Source organism: Neovison vison, chromosome 1, assembly GCF_020171115.1.
Source record: "Neovison vison isolate M4711 chromosome 1, ASM_NN_V1, whole genome shotgun sequence".
Lineage (NCBI taxonomy): Eukaryota > Metazoa > Chordata > Mammalia > Carnivora > Mustelidae > Neogale > Neogale vison.
This window is the reverse complement of record NC_058091.1, coordinates 102,143,943-102,150,107: the sequence shown is the minus strand read 5'-3', so window position 1 is coordinate 102,150,107 and position 6,165 is coordinate 102,143,943. Positions and strand designations below refer to the sequence as shown.

The 6,165-nt window shown below is 39.5% G+C and overlaps 1 non-coding gene across 1 annotated transcript; it reads left to right on the top strand.

Moving 5' to 3' along the window:
- The first annotated feature begins 5,814 nt into the window (after positions 1–5,814).
- Positions 5,815–5,918, top strand: LOC122898260. The gene has a single exon (XR_006382940.1). It is a non-coding gene; the product is annotated as a U6 spliceosomal RNA (small nuclear RNA).
- Positions 5,919–6,165: the final 247 nt, after the last annotated feature.

Genomic DNA, 6,165 nt, shown 5'->3' with positions numbered 1-6,165 from the left:
AGAACCTTAAGCAGGCTCCACACCCAGCTCGGAGCCAGAGGTGGGGCTCGATCTTCCAGCCTGAGATCATGAACTGAGCTGAAATCAAGAGTTGGATGCTTAACCAACTGAGCCTCTCAGGGGCTGCTGTAGTAACTTTGTAAGGTAACAGATAGTAATTAGACTTACTGTGGTGACCATTTCACAAGGTTCAACAAATGTTGAATCATTATGTTGTATACCTGGAACTAATTATACCTCAATAAATTAAAGGAAATGCATTGGCATGTCACTGCTAAACCCACATTGTATCTTTCAAAAACTGATAGCTGGACAGTGGTGAAAGCCATGCAGCCAGCCCCTCCAGAAATATCCTGTTGCCCATCAGCCCTATCACCTTGTTCTCTAGCAACATGATCCAGCAATGGGAGACTTTGACTTTTACACTGGAGTGGGACATCAGTTCTCATTTGGCTAAGCCACCGCTCCCAAGTACCGAGTCCAATAAAGGTACACAACAACTAAATTCAGATTTGACTCCTTTCATCTCTTCTTGTCTGGAACATAAGTGTGATTAACCTAACATATAATTTTTATTATATGTTAATTTATTATATAATTATATATATTATACCTATAACATATATATGTTATATATATTATATATGTATATAATAATATATATAAATATATATAAGAACCCCAGTAAGTGATAGTTGTTTATGATTTCTGGATTTTGTGAGTTAAATCTTTCTTAATTTGTAACATCTATGCCAGGTAAGAGAATCCATGTTTTATTTTTATTTTTTTAAATATTTATTTATTTGTTTGACAGAAAGAGCATACAAGCAGGGGGAGCAGGAGAGAAAGAAGCAGGGTCCCTATTGAGCAGGGAGCCTGATGCAGGGCTCGATCCCAGGACTCTGGCATCATGACCTGAGTCAAAGATAGACACTTAACCAGCTGAGCCACCCAGGTGCCCTAGAACTCCCCAGTGTATTCTGTTGTGCAGCCAGGTTTGATAAGGAAAGATTGAGCATGATTAATCAGCAATTGAAGTTGAGATGGAAACCTCTGGATTTGCCCCATTTCTGTGCCCTCCACCCTGGCATATCATATTCCAGGGGAATGACAGAAGTTGATGCCATTCTTTTTTTTTTTTTTTTTAAAGATTTTATTTATTTGACAGAGAGAGACACAGCAAGAGAGGGAACACAAGCAGGGGAAGTGGGAGAGGGAGAAGCAGACTCCCGTTGAGCAGGGAGCCTGATGCAGGGCTCGATCCCAAACCCTAGTGCTTAAGGACTGAGCCACCCAGCTGCCCCAGTTAGTGGGATTCTTAGGGATGTAAAGTCAGGCTGCCCAACAGAATTCCCAGAATGAGGGTGATGTTTGAAATCTACCCTGTCAGATAGTGTACCCAGTGTAAGGACCTATTTTACTGTTCCTGCTCCCCTCCCCCAGGGGACTTAAAAACAAGTCCCAGAAACCAGCTCCAGGTGTGAGGACCAAGAAAAACAAGGCTGTACCCACCTTGAGTCTAGCCCTGACATAAATACAGCCTACAGCCATCTTGGCAAAGCAAAAGCTGGCACCTTGCACTGTAAGAGTGGGTTAGCATAAGAATAGCCATCTTGAAGGCCAGGAAGCCATTTTACTGAGCATCCCTAACCAGCCCACAGGGCATACCTGACGTAAGACCAGAGAAAGTAGCTAAACCCTAAGAAAACAACTTAATCATATACCACTAGGGTGGTTAAGTGATGGAGCTACAGGGACCAAATGTTAAAGAAAAACAAATAGTTAACTTGCAGAGATCACAATCCTGCAAGACAGGACTCTCCCTTGGTTTGCAAATGTCCTGGTGATTTACAACAAAAAGGCCATATCTTCAATGGCCCAATTTCCAGAGACAAATGGCTCAGTTCCTCGAGGCCAAAGGTCGCCCTCCCCACCACAAAACTGTGGGAGGCTGAGGCAGAAGGAAATGTAGTTAAGATGAAAGTTCTTCTAAACCTAAATCTCACTTAACCGCCAGGGTGACACTGGGGTGGCAAAAGGTTAAACAAAGTTAACCTGTCAAAGTGGGGCACAAGAGATGTATGTAGCCATGAAGAAATGCCTTGAAAATGCTCTATAAACCCTTGGCTTTGAGTGCTCAGGGTCCTTGTTGAAACCCGCTGCGCCGGGCGGATACTTGGACCCCAGCTAGCTGGAAATAAACCTCACTGTGTGACTTGCATTATCGGGAGTATTCTCTGTCTAATTGAGGGGTGGTTGACTCCGTAACCTAACACCCAGTAGCCAGGTGTGGCTATTAAGCTCTTGACATGTGGCTGGTGCAACTGAGAAACTGAATATAAAATTTTGTTTTTAGTTCTAGTTTCAATTGAGTCTCATCTGTTTCATGGTTACTATACTAGGTAGTATAGCTCGAAAGGGTGCAAAATTGAGACCTCTTGTCATAGTTCCATTTAATCTCCTTCAGAAAACTGTTGCTGATGTCTCTGGGCAGAAGTAATCTTGTTCCTGTCTGTATGTTTCCTATTGCTGTTGTAACAGATCACCCCAAACTTAGTGACTTAAAAACACAAAGTGGCTTAAATGAACACAAATTAAGTTCTGGAGGTCAGGAGTTCAAAACGGGTCTCAAAAGGCTAAAACCAAAGCATTAGCAAGGCTGTACTCCTTCTGGAGGCTCTTGGAATGAATCTGTCTCCTTGCTGTTGCAGCTTCCAGAAGTCACCTACATGCTTTGCCTTGTAGCTCCTTCCATCTCAAAGGCACCAGCACAGCATCTTCAAATCTCTGCCTCTGATTTCCTGTATCACTCTTTCACTTACAAGGATTTTTTTTTTTAAATTTTATTGCAGCGGGTTAACCTGGATGATCCAAATACTCTCTTCATCTCAAAATCCTTAATTTGTTATTTTTAAAATTTTTAATTTTTCTAAAGATTTTTATTTATTCATTTATTTTGTGAAGGGGAGAGAGAAAGAAAGAAAGAAAGAAAGAAAGAAAGAAAGAAAGAAAGAAAGAAAGAAAGAGTGCCTGAGCAGGGGAAGGGGCAGAGGAAGAAGCAGACTTCCCTCTGAACAGGAGTCTGATGGGAGGCTCCATCCCAGGACCCTGGATCATGACCTGAGGTGAAGGCAGACCTTCACTCACTGAGCCACCCAGGTGTCCCGTAATTGCATTTTTTAAAAAGATTTTATTTATTTATCTGATAGGCAGAGATCTCAAGTAGACAGAGAGAGAGAGGAGGAAGCAGGCTCCCCGCTGAGCAGAGAGCCCGATGTGGGGCTCGATCCCAGGTCCCTGAGATCATGACCTGAGCTGAAGGCAGAGGCTTTAACCCACTGAGCCACCCAGGCGCCCCCCGTAATTGCATTTTTTATAACCCCTCAAAATCCTAAATCTAATCTCACTTTCAAAGTACCTTTTGTCATGTAAGGTAATATATTAAGAGGTTCTGGGGATTAAGATGCATTTTGGGGGAGCCACTATTCAACCCCCTGTACTATGGTTCTTGTTCTGGCTTATCTTATAGTTTCCCATGTGCTTTTCTATGAGAAGCAAATGAGTTTTAGTAATTTTTTTTCTTAAGAACCAGATTTTATTTTATTTGTATTTTTTTTCTTTTTTAGTCAGATGTGAGGTAGAGTGAGCACAAGCAGGGGGAGTGGGAGAGGAAGAAGCAGACTCCCTGCTGAGCAAGGAGCCCAACATGGGGTTCGATCCCAGGACTCTGGGATCATGACCAGAGCCAAAGGCAGCTACTTAACCTACTGAGCCAAAGGCAGCTACTTAACCTACTGAGCCTTAAGCTACTGAGCGAGGCATCCCAAGTCTTAGTAATTTTAATCCCTACATTAAAACTGTGGCTTTCACACTATATGTGCTCAAAATACATTTGTTGGAATGAGTTGATTAAGGTTAAAAAAAGAAGAGAGAGTATTTGATAGGTGTTGACTGAGTGAATAAAGCATCGGCGGGGGGGGGGGTCCTAAGCTAGCAAATTAATTTTGAGCATCTGTACGGATTGAACATTTACCAATCCATCAACCCATAGAATAGATTTTGGAGCAGTAGTTATCAACCACCAACCAACTATAGACTGAATAATTGTATCCTGGTCTGTTCATTTTAGCTCAATGTGTTTTGGGCTAATAAGAAAGCAACGGGAGGCCAAAGCCTGTGTGCATGATTCTGTAGGAAATAAAACAAACAAACAAAAAAAAGTGGAATGGCAATTAATGGCTTATGTCTATTGAATGCACTCCAAAACATCACCAGAATATTTTAAGATTAATACATTATTTGGTATGGGAAGTTAGTGTATGAAAAATCAATGGTTATTAAGCATTTGTATCTAATGGGTGAAAAATTTTCTTGTTTGGTTTTTTTAAAAAAAGACATTCCAGGATAAAAGAGGTCCAATTTAATTATTTAGAAATTAAGCATTTAGTGTAACAGAATTGTATTTTATTCTACAAAATTTACACATACACAAAAATAGAAAGGATCATGTAACAGACCCCACGTACCCATCACCCAGCTTAAACAACAATCATCCCTTGATCTGGAGTATTGTTTTAATCAGTACTCTATTCCCCACCCCCCATCCCCACCTCTACCCCTAACCCTCATTATTTCCAAGCAACTTCTAGAATCATATCATATTATCCATAATTTAATCATGCATAAACACATTTGGGCAGGTCTATTAATGAATTTCCTCGTATTCATGTTGGCTTCCTGCATGCTTTGTCGGCTCCATAATCTTTCTGACATTTACTGTCTTTTCTTTACCTTATGTGGAATTTTGTTCTGAAGGATAAAATATAACAACTAAATATGGAAAATGCTAAGCTGACCAGACTTGTTTAATTTTCCTATTACTTCAATTCATATTTTAGGAAATAGCATACAATGTGGAAATATATGAAATTGCAAGCAAAATTAAAACAGTAAATTTGCATTTTTTTTTTTTTTAAAGAAAGGGGAGCTCTTAACCACAGGGGAAGTACGAGTTAAGAACTTCCAAGCTCTACTCCTCTTATTTTAAGATCATATTAAATAATGTTAAGGTAAGACATATATGCCCTAGTTTGAGAGGAACTTAGAGAAAGTCCAGGATTAGGAGACAATCTGAGGGAAAGTCTTTCATGGGAATAATTAGGTGAAGCCCACACCAGAACTGAGAAATAAGATATTGTTGAAGATGAAAGTCTGATCAGAAAGTATTAAGTCACATAAAATATGGTTTATAAAATATCAACATTTGAAATGTTTCTTTTGGGAAAAAAGTGCTATCTTTCCATATATGTCTGTATATAGTGATTATAAGTGGGCTTCCTCAGTATATGACATATATTAACAAAAGGACACATTGTCAGGGTTGACTGGGCTAGAGGAGGGTGATAATTTTATTATTTAAAAATCACATCTCATTAACAGTTGCCTCTATCTTTATTTCTTTCTGCCTTTTTAATTTTTTTTCCTTTTGGTCTTCCCTGAGAACCAGAGCTAATTTATTCATTCAGTGTATCTGAGTCAAGGTACTTTCCTCACAATATACAAGTTAAATATTTGGAGGAATACATAAAACAGATTTCTAATTTTTCAAATCCAAATTTAGTATTCTAAAATTTATCAAGTTAAAATTCTCTGTTATACTGTTGTTCCAAAGCAGAAAGCTTCATAGACTCATAAAGATCTTTAGCAGACTAGAATCTATTGAAATGATCTAATTCAGCCCCATATTTGGGGCTGGAGGTCTGTGGATCAGATGAACTGTTAAGGGTCACATAACTAAAAGGTGCCAGTTCAAGACTCCCTTCAGCAGCACAAATACTGAAATGGGAGCCGTGCAGAGAAGATTAGCATGGCTTCTGCACAAGGATGACATGTCAATCTGTGGAGGATTCCACGAAAAAAAAGAAATGCCAGTTCAGAGATAAGAAAGCAACGTTCTTAGCTTCTAGGTTGGTGTCCCCCTCCCAGAGATGACAAAAGATGAGAGTTTTTATCTCCAGTGAAAAATGAAGAAAAGTTTTTGATTCTTTTACTTAACGATGGTATAGAAACCTGTACTTTACTACTATGACCATGAATACAAGTCCTTTCAAGGAGGTATGTGATTTTTAAGGTTTCGTCAGGCTCTAAGATGATGGATTTCTAAGA